The sequence below is a fragment of the Pristiophorus japonicus genome, chromosome 1 (genome assembly GCF_044704955.1).
Source record: "Pristiophorus japonicus isolate sPriJap1 chromosome 1, sPriJap1.hap1, whole genome shotgun sequence".
NCBI classification, from domain to species: domain Eukaryota; kingdom Metazoa; phylum Chordata; class Chondrichthyes; family Pristiophoridae; genus Pristiophorus; species Pristiophorus japonicus.
The window spans coordinates 269,996,620-270,015,574 of record NC_091977.1 but is presented as its reverse complement, the minus strand read 5'-3'; positions in this window follow the sequence as shown (position 1 = coordinate 270,015,574).

Below are 18,955 nucleotides of genomic sequence, written 5' to 3'. Positions count from 1 at the left end.
TCTGTAAATATTATTTTAAGAAAAAGAATCATAAAGCTTATATTTTGAAAACTAAATTTCTTTTCAATGTGCATTTATATAAATCTAAACACAATTACACAGCAAGCCAGTGCTCATTTAACCCTGGGGGTTAAATTGGTCAGCCCCCGAAAACAAGCGCAGAAATCAAGCTGCGCGATTAACCCGCGCACGTTCAGTGGAATACAGACAGGACGCCAACTTCATGCTGCCTGTTCATTTTAATGATTTTGGCTGCACGTATCAGCAGGGGACACAATATGGTTACTTTCTAGCACTACTTATTGCTAGCCTGCACCTGTTAAACGGAAGGTGCATTGTGGCTTTTCAAGGTGCTGTCATTGGGAATAGCGTGCAACAATCAACAATGGTTAACCATGGGAAAGAGCGGGCACCAAGGTTTTTGGATGCTGCATTGGAGTTCTTGGTGGAGGAGGTGGAAAGGAGAAGAGATGCCCTGTACCCTCAGGGGCCGGAAGCCCTCCAGACACATGCTCAGAAGACAGTGGCAAGAGACAGTGGAGGAGCTCAATGCCAGGAGTATAGTTCCAAGAACGGGGATGCAGTGCATGAGGAAGTTTAGTGACCTTATATACTCATGCATCTTCAAATGCCATATCCTATACCACTAGCCTCAGCCACTGCTCAATTCACCACAATCCCATCACTCACCTACCAACAATCTTTATCAATCAGGACTCACACCTAACATTCATGTGCTTTACCTCACCTCGCCGGCATGGTCTAGTTGGGACAAATGGCCAGTTTCTGTCCCATATATTCTATGTAATCCTTACAGACTTACCACTGCTACAAGCCACACACGCACATCTCACAGCTTGCACACACTGCCATCTATTCAAACATGACCACCAAATCTCCCAAACGTATTGCACAACACTCACTGATGCACTTCCCTCTTGCAGGAGAAGGTGGAGCACAACTAGAGGAAGCCGGAATTAATGGGGTGGGGCGGGGGGGGGGGTGGGAAAGTGGCGCACTTGCATGTTCTAACCCCTATGGAGGTGACAGTTGTGGCCATTGTGGGAAGAGCCATTGCTGCGGATGAGGCCACCGGTGGGGCTGATGCCATTGAAGATGAGGGTAAACACATGCCTACTTCTCTTCCCACTTCTCCCTTGTCCCACAATCTTTTCTGACAGAGAAGCTGCTGATGTTGTAAGCATGCACTCCTTACTTTCTCCTCTCACCTCACTACAACACTACACGTTTCCCTTTTTCCTTTCACATACTCAAGAACTGTCACCTGTCCAGGCAGCGGAGGAAGAGCAAGACGACAGTGAAGTTGAAGACACACCGACATTTGATTTCCCAGTCGCAGCCACCAGCTCAGATAATGATACTGCGTAATTTAGAGGATAGGATAGAGGCGGGATCTACACACGGTGAGACAAGTGCATTGTAGCCAGGGCAGGGGAAAAGGATAGCATAGGTGCCAGGGTGAGGTTGCACACTTGATCTGCTGCAGAGGACTCAGATGAGGACTTCAATAGACCAGGCTGCAGCAGAAGGCTGATAATCCTGTTTCATAAGCTGAGGAACATTACAGCCTGTAAAGTACATCTGCAAAGCTGTGCGTAAAGTGGCTACTCACTTCAAAACCACAAGGTCTAATCATGGATCCCAAAGTTAATTAGAAGCCAAATTGTCTTTCTCCTGAGGTCAACTACAGTGTGATTGTTTATGTGCAGATGGGGAGCATTGGAAAATGATTGGCTTTTTTTTCTTTCTCTTTAAATTTTCTTTTGCATTTGTTGTGACACTTTCAAAGCTTTTCCAGAGATAGATAGATATTCTACTTCAACATTCATACCTATTGTGTATTTACATGGTACCGTATTACATAATCGCGCTGCAAAAATCATGTCCTTTGTGCCCCGGAGGGAACAAAATCCGCACTGCGACTCCTCGGCCACGGGGAGAAGGCAGTTGAGGAGGACTCTAGCGACGACTTTCCCAGTGGCTGATAACAGGGAGATTCCTCTGTAGTTGCCGCAGTCGGACTTGTCCCCTTTTTTTAAAGTGGTCATGATCACTGCATCTCTGAGATCTCCCAGCATACTCTCCTCCCTCCAGACGAGAGAGATGAGGTCATGTATTCGCGCCAGTAGTGCCTCTCCGCTGCAGAAAAAATGTAGGGAACAGCACCAGCCCTTATACATGGCCTTCTTTGACCTTACACTGTCAACTGCGAGGGTCTATGGAGCGCACTCCTCCGTTTCGGATGCCCCCAAAAGTACGTCACCATCCTCTGCCTGCTCCACGAAGACATGCAGGCCGTGATCCTTACCAATGGATCCATCACAGACCCAATCCACGTCCGGACTGGGGTCAAACAGGGCTGCGTCATCACCCCAACCGTCTTCTCAATCTTCCTCGCTGCCATGCTCCACCTCACAGTTGGTAAGCTCCCCGCTGGAGTGGAGCTAAACTACAGAACCAGTGGGAACCTGTTCAACCTTCGCCATCTCCAGGCCAGGTGCAAGACCACTCCAACCTCTGTCGTCGAGCTACAGTATGCGAATGACGCCTGTGTCTGTGCACACACAGAGGCTGAACTCCAGGACATAGTCGACGTATTTACCGAGGCGTAGAAAAGCATGGGCCTTACACTAAACATTAGTAAGACAAAGGTCCTCCACCAGCCTGTCCTCGCCACACAGCACTGCCCCCCAGACATCAAGATCCACGGCTTGCCCCGGGACAACGTGGACCACTTCCCCTATCTCGGGAGCCTCCTATCAACAAGAGCAGGCATTGACGACGCGATCCAACACCACCTCCAGTGCGCCAGTACAGCCTTTGGCCTCCTGAGGAAACGAGTGTTTGAAGATCAGTCCCTCAAAACTGTCACTAAGCTCATGGTCTACAGGGCCGTAGTAATACCCGCCCTCCTGTATGGCTCAGAGACGTGGACCATGTACAGTAGACACCTCAAGTCGCTGGAGAGATACCACCAGCGATGTCTCCGCAAGATCCTGCAAATCCCCTGGGAGGACAGACGCACAAACATTAGCGTCCTCGTCAGGCCAACATCCCCAGCATTGAAGCACTGACCACACTTGATCAGCTCCGCTGGGCAGGCCACATAGTTCGCATGCCAGACACGAGACTCCCAAAGCAAGCGCTCTACTCGGAGCTCCTTCACGGCAAACGAGCCAAAGGCGGGCAGAGGAAACGCTACAAGGACACCCTCAAAGCCTCCCTGATAAAATGCAACATCCCCACTGACACCTGGGAGTCCCTGGCCATAGACCGCCCTAAGTGGAGGAAGTGCATTCGGGAGGGCGCTGATCACCTCGAGTCTCATCACCGAGAGCATGCAGAAATCAAGCACAGGCAGCAGAAGGAGCATGCGGCAAACTAGGCTCCCTGCCCATCCTTTCCCTCAACGACTATCTGTCCAACCTGTGACAGAGACTGTGGTTCTCGTATTGGACTGTACAGCCACCTAAGAACTCATGCTAAGAGTGGAAGCAAGTCTTCCTCGACTCCGAGGGACTGCCTATGAAGATATTACGTAGTATTACAGCATTGAACCAAGCCATTCAGCCCATAAGGTCTACGATGGTGTTTATGCTCCAAACAAGCCTCCTCCCACCCTTCTTCATCTGGACTTGACGACTCCAACTCATTCCTGGCTGGCCTCCCACATTCTACACTACGTAAACTTGAAGCCATCCAAAACTCAGCAGCCTGTGTACTAACTCGCACCAAATCATGATCACCCATCACTGCTGCCCTACATTGTCTCCCGGTTAAACAATGCCTCGATTTCAAAATTCTCATCCTTGTTTACAAATCACTCCATGGCCTTGCCCCTCCCTATCTTTGTAATCTAGTTCAGCCTCACAAGCCCACAAGATATCTGTGCTCCTCAAATTCTGGCCTCTTGAACATCCCTCATTATAACTGTTCAACCATCGGTGGCTGTGCCTTCAGCTGTCTGGATCCGAAACTCTGGAACTCCCTCCCTAAACCTCTCCACCTCTCTACCTCGCTTTCCTCCTTTAAGACACTCCCTAAAACCTTAATTTCTTCTTTTGTGGCTCAGTGTCAAATTTATCTGTTTGTCTGTAACACTGTTGTGAATTGCCTTGGGAAGTTTTACTCCGTTAAAGGCGCTATATAAATAAAAGTTATTATTATTATTAAGTCCATCAACATATCCTTCTATAACTTTTCCCCTCATCTGCTTATCTAGCTCCCCCTTAAATGCTTCTTCGCCTCAACCACTCCCTATGGTAGCGAGTTCCACATTCTAACCACTCTCCGTGTATAGATCCTCCTGAATTCCCTATTGCACTTATACTGACTCGCTTCTATTTATGACCCTTACTTTTGATCTCTCCCACAAGAAGAAACATCTCTACGTCTACTCTATCAAAACCTTTCATAATCTTAAAGACCTCTATCAGGCCACCCCTCAGTCTTATCTTTTCTGGAGAAAAGTGCCCTGACCTGTTCAATCTTTCCTGATAGGTATAACCTCTCAGTTCTGGTATCATTCTAGTAAATCTTTTTTGCATCTTTTCCAGTGCCTCTATTTGCTTTTTATAATGTAATGGGCCAAAAGTTGAGGTCAGAGGCTTCCCACGGACGGATGCCGCCAACCAAAATGTTTTTAACAAAAGTAGCTGGTGGTCCTGTAGGAACAAACACTTCAGCTCCAAGGCCTAGATGCGCAGTCCAGCGTAAAGGCCCACGCATCCTGGGATCACGTGGGCCTAGACCACCAATCACAATGTAATATTCTGATTGATAATAATGGTGAGTTCCATTTGTACATGCTCCCATTACTATCAGTGAGAATACCCTCAAAAACACAGAAACACAACACAATAAATGTTTTAAAAACTCACATATTTAAAACTAATTAAAATTAAATGTTTTAGGAAAAAAACCTTTTTTTTGAAAATGCTTCAAAAATGTTTTAATAGGGTTAACAATAAACTTACCTCAATGGACAGGGTTTTTAAGATAAAAATTAGTGATAAAATTACATTTTTCTATCTTTTAAAATTCTTAAGCTGGTAAAAGCAAGCCTTACGTCTGTTTTTACTAGGCGTAAGAGTTTTAAGGACATTCGCTGGGCAAATCGCCTAAATCCCCACCCGGGAAAGCCATTCCCCCAGGAATGTGTTGGAACTATCAAAAGACATTTTGACAGTTCTCAAGTGCCGGGTTTAGGAACATGCACCTTACACGTCTAAACCCAGATATCTGCCAAAACCCGGGCCTCTTCGGGGGCGTGCACACATCGTACACGCCTGGAGAGGCCACAATTCATGGCCCATTATAACTGTTCACAGTATTCCAAGTGTGGTCTTAACCAAGGTTCTATACAAGCTTAGCATAACTTCTCTGCTTTTCAATTCTACCCCTCTAGAGATGGACTCCACTGCTTTGTTTGCTTTTTTATGGCCTTATTAACCTGTGTCGGTACTTTTAGTGATTTGTGCACCTGCACCCTCAGATCCCTCTGATCCCATACCCCATTTAGACACTTATTTTCCAAGAAATATGTGGCCTCCTTATTTTTCCCACCAAAATGTACTGCCTCACACTAATCTACATTGAAGGCAATTCTATATTTATCAGGCATTGGTTCAAAACCAAGTAAATATATAATTGTGTCTCGTTTCACAAGGAAGTTTAATTGAAATGGCCTCTATTCTGTGAACTGTGTCATTCCATGTGAATGTATATATATATTTAATAATGCAGCACTTTATAAGTTTGTTATTTTAGATTTTTATCCACAATAGAAAGTCACCATGAAATAACAAAAAAAGATACAACCGAATTTAAATGTGAACATTATGGAACTGTACATATTCCACACACCATGTGCAGGAAAGGGGCACTGAATGGCTTTGCAATTAAATATTTAAATTTGAAATTTATTTATAGAAGTATGTCCCCCAGTTTTAGTTTCCCCTATGATTGGTGTTGTGTATCTGTAAAGCAGGAACTCCCATGTTCCGCCACCAGGGAGCTCATCCCCTAAAGTCCAAGGGATCCCAGCATTCCTTGGGAGCACTGTATATAAGCCGGCCTGTTCCTCACTCTGGAGTGTCTTATTAAAGACTGAGGTCACTGTTACTTTAAGCTCCCTGTGTGCAGCCTCATCCGTGTTAGGAACATAATAACTGGCGATGAGAATACGAATCCAACGCAAAGATGCAGCAAACTGTGGGCATCCTGGAGAAGTTCTCGGAGGGTGATGATTGGGAAACCTATGTCGAATGACTAGACCAGTACTTTGTAGCCCACGAGCTGGACGGAGAAGGAAGCGCTGCAAAAAGGAGAGCAGTCCTCCTCACAGTCTGCGGGGCACCGACCTACAGCCTCATGAAGAATATTTCTGACTCTGGTGAAACCCACAGATAAGTGGTATGAGGAGCTGTGTACACTGGTTCAGGAGCATCTTAACCTGAAGGAGAGCGTGCTGATGGCGAGGTATCGGTTCTATACGTGCCAGCGATCTGAAGGTTAGGAAGTGGCGAGCTACGTCGCCGAGCTAAGGCGACTTGCAGGACAATGTGAGTTTGATGGCTACCTGGAGCAAATCTCTCAGCACACAAGTGCTAGCAATGTTCATAAATTAACTGGAACTGTGTTTATGAGCAGAAATGTAGAGGGCAGAATCCACGAGTCTGCAACTGCCAGCAGGTCTCAGGTGACCCAGATGACTCAGAGTCCCCAACAAAGGATGAATGCAAGGCAATTCACACCTTGTTGGCATTGTGGAGGCTTCCATTCAGCCTATTCATGCCGTTTCAAAGGGTATATTTGCAAGAGCTGTGGAACAATGGGGCACCTCCAACGAGCTTGCAAATGAGCTGCAAGCTCTGAAAAACCTTCTAACCACCACGTGGCAGAGGAAGATCGGTCTATGGTGGATCAAAGCAATTTTGAGCCTCAGAGAGAGGAGGCAGATGCTGAAGTACACGGGGTGCACACATTTTCGACGACATGTCCACCTATAATGCTAAACGTAAAATTGAATGGCTTACCCATAGCCATGGAACCGGACACTGGCATTAGCCAATCCATCATGAGTAAAATTATATTTGAGAGACTATGGTGCAACAAGGCATTCAGGCCAGCCCTGAGCCCCATCCACTCGAAACTGAGAACGTACACCAAAGAGATTATCACTGTCTTGGGCAGCGCCATGGTCAAGGTCACCTACGAGGGCATGGTGCACGAACTGCCACTCTGGATTGTCCCAGGCGATGACCCCACACTGCTTCGAAGGAGCTGGATGGGCGAAATCCACTGGAACTGGGATGACATCCGAGCACTATCACATGTCGATGAGGCCTCATGTACCCAGGTTCTTAACAAATTTCCCTCCCTTTTTGAGCCAGGCATTGGAAACATTTCCGCGGTGATGGTGCGGATCCACTTGGTCCCAGAGGCACAACCCATTCACCACAAGGCGCGAGCGGTACCTCACATGATGAGGGAGAGAGTGGAAATCAAGCTTGTCAGACTGCAATGCGAGGGCATCATCTCCCCAGTGGAATTCAGCGAGTGGGTCAGCCTGATTATTCCAGTACTCAAAAGTGATGGCACGGTCAGGAATTGCAGCGATTATAAAGTAACTATTAATCGTTTCTCACTACAGGACCAATACCTGCTACATAAGGTAGATGACTTATTTGCGACACTGGCAGGAGGCAAGGCATTCACCAAGCTCGACCTGACTTCGGCCTACATGACGCAGGAGCTGGAGGAGTCATTGAAGGGCCTCACCTGCATCAACACGCACAAGGGACTGTTCATCTACAACAGATGCCCATTTGGAATTCGGTCGGCTGCAGCGATCTTCCAGAGAAACATGGAGAGCCTACGCAAATCGGTACCATGCACTGTGGTTTTTCAGGACGACATATTGGTCACGGGTCAGGAAAGCGCTGAGCACCTACAAAACCTGGAGGAGGTCCTCTAGCGACTGGATTGGGTAGGGTTGCAGTTGAAGATGTCGAAATGCATCTTCATGGCAAAGAAGTGGAGTTTTTGGGGAGAAAGATCACGGCGGACGGCATTCGGTCCACAGACGCCACGGAGCTGCGGTCATTCCTGGGACTCCTCAACTATTTTGGCAACTTCCTACCGGGGTTCAGCACCCTTTTAGAGCCCCTACATGTGTTATTGCGCAAAGGTGAGAACTGGGTATGGGGAAAAAAACAAGTAATTGCTTTTGAGAAAGCCAAAAACATTTTATGCTCCAACAAGCTGCTTGTATTGTATAACCCATGTAAAAGACTTGTGCTAGCATGTGACGCATCGTCGTAGGGAGTCAGATGTGTATTACAACAAGCTAACGTTGCGGGGAAGTTGCAACCTGTTGCCTATGCCTCCCAGAGCTTGTCTAAAGCCGAGAGGGCCTATAGCATGATTGAGAAAGAGACATTAACGTGTGTGTCCGGGGTAAAGAAAATGCATCAGTATCTGTTTGGCCTCAAAATTGAGCTGGAAACCGATCACAAGCCCCTCACATCCCTGTTCGCTGAAAACAAGGGGATAAATACTAATGCCTCAGCCCGCATACAAAGGTGGGCACTCGCGCTATCAGCATAAAACTATACCATCCGCCACAGGCCAGGCACCGAGAACTGTGCGGATGCTCTCAGTCGGCTACGGGGGTGGAAATGGCGCACCCGCAGACTTGTTGATGATCATGGAAGCGTTTGAAAATGATAAATCACCTGTCACGGCCTGCCAGATTAGGACTTGGACCAGCCAAGATCCTCTGCTGTCCCTAGTAAAAAACTGTGTACTGCATGGCAGCTAGGCCAGCATCCCCGTTGAAATGCAAGAGCCAATCAAGCCATTCCAGCAGCGAAAGGACGAGCTGTCCATTCAGGCAGACTGCCTGTTGTGGGGTAACCACGTAGTGCTACCAGAAAAGAGCAGGGAGACTGATAGAGAAATCAAACAGGCTGCATTTAGACAGACTGTGAAAATTCACAGACCCCCAAGTCAAGGCTGCTACATGCAATTCGGCATGTTGCATTAACTCATCAATCAACTTGACATTTTCGGACCTTGGGTAGCGAGCCAATTAAAACGTTAAAAGACTTTCAATTGAGCCAATAAGGTCAAAGAAGGTGAGTTCTTTTCTGTAAATTGATCCAGGCATAAATACAGCCATTTTGACCATGTGGTTTCAGTAAGACAAAGAAACTGGCAATCAGCCAGCAGCTTGTTACTCTCTGCCAAGATTAAAAAATTAAAACTACCGTTGGAGTTCATATTTCATTGGAAATTAAGAGATCTAACAATTTTGGCGCTGCGAGCAGGGTCGCTGAGGAAAGAAACTGAATTTTGGACATCGGACCTACATACTGAGGTAAGGACACCTCTTTTTCAAAAAAAAGTCCTCGGTCAAAAGTCTAAATTCGCCTCTCCTTCCACGCGATTCCGAAAGCCTCCGGTTTGCGAACCCTCTGGTTCGTAGTCGGCTCGAGGTCCCATAGACGTCTAAACTTCGGCGGTGTGTTAGTTAATTAATCACCAACCTAATGATCGGCTAGCAAGCCTACGACTCGAGACCCTAGTAAAGAACTCAGTATAATGGCAGCAGGAGATAAGAACAAAGAATTGCCTACAACTGTTAAAGGTGGGCAGGCACCACCTGAAGTTTTGCTAGAATTAATTCTCGAACAGTTGAAAGAATACATAGAGCAACAATTCAACTTATCTAAAACCTGTATTAAGATTGAACAAAAGTACGGAACCTCCAAAGGACAGTGGTCCTTGGATGAGATTAAAAGGGTCTGGGGAAAAACGACCCGTATGAAAAATAAAGAGCGAACTAGATGGTCCCTAGTGGTTATGGGCCAGATCCGAAAGCGGACTGAAATTATAATGCGTTCCCAACATGATCGAGAACTGACCAGTACAAAGGATCAATTGCAAGCTGTTTGTGCACAGCTGCGAAAGAAAAAGCTTGAACTTGAAAAGCTGGAAGCGGAAGTTAAAGATCTTAAAGGTGAAATTAAAGAATGTAAAAAATCATTAGGTCAAGAGACAGTAATAAGAAAAGGAAAATGTATTGATCAATTCCCAGGGTACCCATGTTTGGATAAATTAAAAGTGCAAACCCGAAGACACGACCGAGGAATAGATACGGTTTCTGAATCCTCCGACGATACAGGGTCGGAGGATGAAGAATTAGGGGTGCGCTTTGCCCCGTTTAAAAAAAGACGAGTTGTAGTCAAATCAGAAGAGACTGCGGATGAGGGCGGAGCCAAAAAAAACAAAGAGAAGGGTGTATGCAGAATACTTAGTTCATGCTCCGGCAGACCCAGAGAAAATTGATAAATGGTCCAAGGAATTGCCCAATCCAAAGAAAGGGGGAGTAAAAACGTGGGACCAATTGGACCGCTTAAGAAATATATATCAACTTCATCCCTGGGATGGAGTGCAAATTTTGACCATAATGGTGCCAAAAACACAGGGAAGAAAATTGCACGACAAGGTAGATGAAGCTTTGGGGCAGAATGAGCAAGAATTAGATGCAGGATGGGAGACGATTAAACACTGGCTGCAAGCCTTCAGTCCAGCTAAGACAGACTGGGGAAAAATTGCAGCCTGCCAACAGAAAGGAACAGAGGAGGTCCTGGAGTATGACGAGCGGTTTAGATGCACGTGGCTAGAACATTCGGGTATGAATAATACGGATGAGGAAATGGATGAACAAGCGTTTGGACCCCTGAAAGCAGCTTTCGTGGCAGGTCTAAAGCCAGAACTGTCCAAAATGCTTAAGGTAGTGTTACCAGACTGGGAAGGTAGAGGAACTACCTTTGCAGCATTGGTGGATCGATGTAACCAATTAGATCGGGATATGGGAGCTAAAGTCCAAGCTGTACAGGCTATGGGATGGAAATCCCAGGATTCAGATAAACAGTCATTAGGAAAATTACCCGGAAAATGTCATTATTGTGGGAAAGAAGGTCACTGGACCAAGACGTGCAGGGCAAAACAGCAAGATCGTGGCTGGGGAAGAGGACGCAGCCAGGGATACAATTCAGCCAACAAGCCAGGCTTGTCACAAGATAACGACCTCATAGAAGCATTTAAGCGACTGACAATACAACAACAGAAGGAGTTACTTGGGATAGCAAAAAATGATTAGAGCCCACTCTGGTCCCCCTCCTCGCACTAATACAACAAAGGGGAGATGGGCTATATATAACCGTGAGGGTGGGCGATAAGGGTGTGGACTGTCTTTTAGACACAGGGGTGGAATTAACATGCTTACCCCTACAATATGGAGACTTTTTGTCGTTGGATGGTACAGCCTATGGAGTTGGGGGCCATAAAATGGAAATTAAAAGGACAACACCGGTACTTATAGGGCTGGGTCCACATGAACTAACCACGCCGGTCTGGATAGGCCCAGTAGATCAGCCCCTTTTGGGAATGGATGTTCTAATCCAAATAGATTCATCATTGCATTTCGAGGATGGTCGGGTGACATGGTCAATTAAAACTTTGAAGAAAGAAGAATTGAAGGAACACCCGATATGGGCTAAAGATAAGAACGATTGTGGCCTACTCCAGATGGAGCCTGCGTCATTTACAGGGACCAAGCCTCCATGCACTAAACAGTATCTCATCAGTCCAACTGCCATCGCGGGAATCTTACCGGTTATTCAGCAATTGGAGAAACAAGGAGTACTTATTAAAATGCATAGCTCCTCCAATAGCCCCGTGTGGCCGGTACAGAAATCTAATGAGACTTGGCGTTTGACTGTCGATTATAGGAAAGCTAACCAGTGTATTGATCAAAAAGCTCCTTTGGTCGCAGATCCCTCCACCATTTTTAATGCCCTCAAACCGGAACATAAATATTTCTCGGTTATAGATATGGCCAACGGATTTTGGTCGGTGCCTCTGGCACCGGAGGTTCGACAGTGGTTTGCTTTCACTGTCCAAGGACAACAGTATACTTGGACCTGGTTACCGCAGTGTTTCCACAACAGCTCTACGGTATTCCACATGGCTTTACAAAGCCATTTGCGAGAATTACCTCCCCTGTCATCCACAGTCATCCAATATGTAAACGATATCCTGCTAGCTTCAAACACGGAAGAACAGCATGAACAAGATTTATGAGCTTTGCTGGATCACCTTCAGCTGAAAGGACATAAAGCCAGCATCGACAAAGCACAAATATCCCAAGAAGAGGTTGTATACCTGGGACAAAAGATTTCACAAGGAAAGAGAGAACTTACCCAGGATAGAACTGCAGCCATTCGGGCTGCTAAAAACCCCACCACTATTCAGGAACTAAGGTCTTTTTTGGGATTGTGTAACTTTAACAGAAATTGGATTGACTCCTTCACACAGCTTGCTCAGCCATTGAATGATATTTTAAAGGGGAAACGTGCCTCTAAAGAAGCCATCACCCTCACTAAAGAACAGCAAGAGGCCTTCTTGAGTTTGAAAAAGGCTTTGTGTTCGGCTCCTGCTCTGGGAATCCCCGACAGTGGTAAGCCATTTACCCTGTTTGTCCATGACACAAGAACATAGGGATCGGCAAAACTGGATGCGGTAGCCCTCGGATGGGGAAGTTGCCTAAGGGCCATGGAAGCTACATGTCGAGTGGTAATGATCACTGCGGGTCTAGTCCTCGACCAAAAGCTGATTGTCAAGTGTCCCCACACCGTACACGCTTTGCTGTCTATGAATAGAATGTCTCAGGTGACAGCAGCAAGATGGACCCGCTGGACAGCAGTTTTGGAAGCTCCTAATCTCCATATCGTCCGGGCCAGCCCGGTTAATCCCGCAACTATGCTCCCGATGTCAGAATCGAGGGAGCAAGAGGGGGGAGAATGTGAAGAGCATGACTGCGTGGAGATTTTAAAAGAAACAGAAGAAGCAGCCTTAGCAGCAGAGGAGCCTCTGCACAACCCAGACCTCATCCTGTTTACAGATGGTTCCTCCTTTGTTGACAATGGTACCAGAAAAGCAGGATGGGCAGTTACAACCTTATATGGGGTAGTGGCAAAAGGACGTTTACCCTCAGGAACGTCAGCACAACAGGACGAGTTACGGGCTCTGTCAGAAGCATGTCGAATAGCAGAAGGACAGACAGCTAATGTCTACACAGATCCGCGTTATGCTTTTGGAGTCGCTCACGACTTTGGTATGTTATGGCGGAAAAGAGGATTCCTCACTGCTGCTGGTACACCTATCCGAAATGGAAAAGAAGTCCGAGACTTACTGGAGGCCATACAATTCCCTCAGGAAGTGTCCATCCTGAAGTGTAAGGCCCATACCAAGGAAAATACCACAGAAGCACAGGGAAATGCCCTAGCCGACCAGGCAGCTAAAGATGCCGTCTCACAGGGCGTTCCTCCAGAAGAACCAACACAGATGTGCAGATTGAAAGCACTCTGGACTCTGACATGAGACCTTTAAACAATGCAAGGCGAGTGCTCCTGAGCGGAAAAATGGACATGGACTGAGGCAGGAATTAAGCTATGTGAAGATGGTGTCTGGAGACATGGAAACATAGAAACATAGAAACATAGAAAATAGGTGCAGGAGCAGGCCATTCAGCCCTTCTAGCCTGCACCGCCATTCAATGAGTTCATGGCTGAACATGAAACTTCAGTACCCACTTCCTGCTTTCTCGCCATAACCCTTGATCCCCCGAGTAGTAAGGACTTCATCTAACTCCCTTTTGAATATATTTAGTGAATTGGCCTCAACTACTTTTTGTGGTAGAGAATTCCACAGGTTCACCACTCTCTGGGTGAAGAAGTTTTTCCTCATCTCGGTCCTAAATGGCTTACCCCTTATCCTCAGACTGTGACCCCTGGTTCTGGACTTCCCCAACATTGGGAACATTCTTCCTGCATCTAACCTGTCTAAACCCGTCAGAATTTTAAACGTTTCCATGAGGTCCCCTCTCATTCTTCTGAACTCCAGTGAATACAAGCCCAGTTGATCCAGTCTTTCTTGATAGGTCAGTCCCGCCATCCCGGGAATCAGCCTGGTGAATCTTCGCTGCACTCCCTCAATAGCAAGAATGTCCTTCCTCAAGTTAGGAGACCAAAACTGTACACAATACTCCAGGTGTGGCCTCACAAAGAGTTACCGACAAACCAGTCGCGCCACAAGCACTTATGCCTTTTTTAGCCCAACAGATCCACTCGTGGGGACACTTGGCCTCACAACAGATGACGGCACGGTTCCAGAAAAGCTGGTGGGGTCGGGGATTTAAAAAACATGCCCAGCTGGTAACAGACCGCTGTGTGGTGTGCCAGAAAAATAATTCTGGACCCATCACGGTAATGCCCCAACTGAGGCCCCCTGCCCCTGTCGGACCATTCCAGCATCTGCAGGTTGATTATGTATCTCTTCCTTCATGCCAAGGATACACTAACATTCTTGTCATGGTCGACAGATTCTCTAGATGGGTAGAAGCTGTCCCAACTAAAGGAGCCACAGCCAATCACACTGCAAAGGTCTTGTGTAAGGATTACATTCCCCGATGGGGAGTCCCGAGTAGCATTGACTCAGATCAGGGAACACACTTCACAGGTGCTGTCTGCCAAGAAGTCTGTAGGTTACTGAACATTACGTGGGATTTACACTGTCCTTATCATCCACAATCATCAGGACAAGTAGAACGAATGAATCGAACTCTGAAACAACGGCTTGCCAAATATCACCAAGAAGGAACACCATGGCCCCAGGCACCACCAATAGTGCTATGTAGCATTAGGGCAACCCCGAACAGAACTACAGGTCTAAGCCCATTTGAAATTATAACAGGAAGACCCATGTCGCTGCCAGGAACTATCGATTTACGGAAAGCTGATGTTCACTTAATGAGTGACACTCTGTTATCATGCTGTCAGAACCTAACCAATGTTATTAGTTCTGTTTCCCGACAGGTATCTGCAGCTTGGGGTAATCCACCCGAAGGAAGACACGACATCATCCCGGGAGTCTGGGTGTATATGAAAAGTTGCATAAAGAACCTTTGGGTGCCAAGTGGGAGGGACCTTATCAAGTGTTATTGACCACCCAGGCAGCTGTTAAAGTCCAAGGAAAGAAAGCCTGGATCCACGCTTCACACGTTAAACGAGCACCTGTAACTGAAGCTGAAATCTAATAAGGACAATTACTTTTTGCGAAAATGTATAAATTTACTGTATTATTGATTGTAGGTATTATAGGCATAGGCCTACTTCTTACTAGCTGACCCTCTGCAGCAAAGGGAAATAGTAGGGTAGCAAGGGAATTACATGTAAATACATTTTTACATATGTCATACATTTATGCCAAACAAGGTAACATTTCTAGTTGTTGGGTGTGTGCGCATATTCCTATTCACTCAAAGGGAGGATTCCCTTGAGGCCAGTTCCCTTGAATATCTCGGAAATGGCTGAGTGGATAATTAATCAAAATAAAACAGGCAATGCATTTCAGGATACGGAAAACTGGGCACGTAAATGGAAGTTAGCAGGTTACAATCTGACTACCTTTGAAGGGGGATACCAACCGTGCTACAATAATTCCAAACGGACCCCATTTTTTGTTATCACTAATACAACGGGAATAGGAAGACCGGGGGAATCGGTCTGTTTGATTAGAAACATCAAAGGAGGCCAAAATATGGGGTACAGTAACTGCTCCCAAAATTATAATATAATTAAGCCACGGAACCATCCAAACTGGGCCGATGTGGGAATTTTTAACGTAACGGGGATTCTGAATAAAACAGATGGAAAAGCCTGGACAGGCCCCGGAGTGTTGCTGACAAAGAAACAGCTAACATTCATTGCCTATAATGGCACCTATTGGGTGTGTGGCCATAAGGCCTACCCTTGGTTGCCCCAGAATTGGACGGGATCCTGCTATTTAGCCTACATTGTGCCTTATATGTATCATATAAAGTCACTGTCGGAACATTTACACCGTCCTAAGAGAGCTATCACAGAAACAGAGAGGCTCTTTGCCATTCTGATCCCTGGGTATGGGACCGCCAAACTGGCAAGGGAATCCATTAACATGGCATCTGTTGTGGAACGGGTAGCCAATGATACCTCAGAGGCCCTAGTTAAAATCAATGCAGAAATGGTAGCAATCCGCACAGTAGCCCTACAGAATAGACTGGCCCTTGATTACATCCTGGCTGAAAAGGGAGGTACTTGCACCCTACTCGGAACTGAGTGTTGCACATATATCCCAGATAGCTCCGAAGAAATTACCCACTTAGTGGAGCATATCCAAAAGGAGGTAGAAAAACTTAAGCAACCCCCATCATTCACTTTGTGGAGCGGAGCCACTGAATGGCTAGGTTCAATAGGAACTTCATTGGTGGAAGGTTTAATTCTATTTGTTGTAATTGTTTTACTTTTATATTGTTTGTTTATGTTGATTAAATGTTGTTGCGACCAGGCGGCTGTAGCTGCTGTCCCACAGGTGAGACACCTTGCAGGTCCCAGCAGACCATCTGTACGTGGCACAGGGGTATGTTATGCTTAAGGAAAGGTGGTTTACTGGTTGAATTAAGATATTGATTTGGATTAAATTGGAATAAGGTTAATTAACTTACTAAAACCAGACTTCCATTGTGGCCACGATGGAACTCGGGTTGGTGTAAATTTGTGTGGAAGCTACTAATCCGGACATGTGGCGAAACACATCAACAAATTTTAGAAGGAAACTCTATTAACATGTATGAAATTATTTTGTAGAATGTTTAACCAGTGATACCTGAAGTTTTATGATTCAGTTTGTGAAAGAATCAAAGGGGGGATTGATAGAGAATTCAAACAGGCTGCATTTAGACAGACTGTGAAAATTCACAGACCCCCAAGTCAAGGCTGCTACATGCAGTTCGGAATGTTGCATTAACTCATCAATCAACTTGACATTTTCGGACCTTGGGTAGCGAGCCAATTAAAACGTTAAAAGACTTTCAATTGAGCCAATAAGGTCAAAGAAGGCGAGTTCTTTTCTGTAAATTAATCCAGGCATAAATACAGCCATTTTGACCATGTGGTTTCAATAAGACAAAGAAACTGGCAATCAGCCAGCAGCTTGTTACTCTCTGCCAAGATTAAAAAGTTAAAACTACCATCGGAGTTCGTATTTCATTGGAAATTAAGAGATCTAACAGAGATGTTCATCTCGGATCTCCACAGCACACACCCAGGTATAGTAATGATGAAAGCGATAGCCAGATCCCACATGTGGTGGCCCGGTATCGACTCTGACTTCAAGTCCTGTGTACGGCAATGCAGCGTATGTGCTCAGTTGAGCAACGCGCCCAGAGAGGCACCACTAAGTTTGTGGTCCTGGCCCTCCAGACCATGGTCAAGGATCCATGTCGACTATGCGGGCCCGTTTCTCGGTAAAATGTTCCTGGTGGTGGTGGATGCTTTTTCAAAATGGATTGAATGTGAAATAATGTTGGGAAGCACCGCCGCCGCCATCATTGAAAGCCTGAGGGCCATGTTTGCCACCCACGGCCTGCCTGACATACTGGTCCGTGACAATGGGCCATGTTTTATCACTGCCAAATTTAAAGAATTCATGACCCGCAATGGGATCAAACATGTCACCTCGGCCCCGTTTAAACCAGCCTCCAATGGGCAGGCAGAGCGAGCAGTACAAACCATCAAACAGAACCTTAAACGAGTCACAGAAGGCTCACTCCAAACCCGCCTGTCCCGAGTACTGCTCAGCTACCGCACGAGACCCCACTCATTCACAGGGGTGCCCCCGGCTGAGCTACTCATGAAAAGGACATTTAAAACCAGACTCTCGCTGGTTCACCCCAACCTGCAACCTGCTGCAAGGTGCGGTTCATAGACTGCCCTGAACAACCCACAGCAGACACCAACTTTTTTGTGTCCACAACACACACCCAAAGGATCAACGACACCACGCTGGACCAGGAAATCGAACCCATCATGCCCAACAGCCCAACAAGGCCAGGCTCACCTAGCAGCCCTGCAGTGCAAACAACACACCAGCCCAGCGAGGGCACAGCCAACACACTAGAACAGACATTTGTATCGAGGTGGTCCACCAGGGAAAGAAAGGCTCCCGACCGCCTCACCTTATAAATAGTTTTCACTTTGACTTGGGGGGGGGGGAGTGATGTTGATGTCGTGTATCTGTATAGCATGCACTCCCATGTTCCGCCACCAGGGAGCTCATCCCCTGAAGTCCCAAGGGATCCCAGCATCCCTGGGGAGCACTGTATATAAGCTAGCCTCTAAGGCCTGTTCCTCACTCTGGAGTGTCTTATTAAAGACTGAGGTCACTGTTACTTTAACCTCCCTGTGTGCAGTCTCATCTGTGTTAGGAACAAAATAATTGGAAATATCTTCTCTGCATCCATCTTGTTGAGCCCCCTCATTATCTTATATGTTTCAATAAGATCACCTCTCGTTCTTCTGAACTCCAATATGTGTCGGCTCAACTTAATCAACCTATCTTCATAAGTGAATCCCCTCATCTCTGGAATCAACCTAGTGAATATTTTCTGAACAGCCGCCAATGCAAGTATCCTTCCTTAAATGAGAGTCAATAGCAGAAGCTGAACTGTGGAAAGCCCCAGGACCCACTTCAGTTCAGAAGAAAACTTCCCCTGCATAAAGTTTTAAGTTAAAGAATGCTGGTCTTTAAGCAGCTGTCACTGTACAGACCTCAAGACATCCTAAAATGCTTTATAGACAATGAAGTTCTTTTTGGAGTGTAGTCAATGTTGTAATGTGGGAAACACGGCAACCAATTTTCACCCAGAAAGCTCCCACAAGCAGTGATCTGATAATGACTAAATAATCTGTTTTAGTGGTGGTGGTTGAGGGATAAATATTGGAGAGCTCCCCTGCTCTTTTTCAAATAGTGCCATGGGATCGTTTAC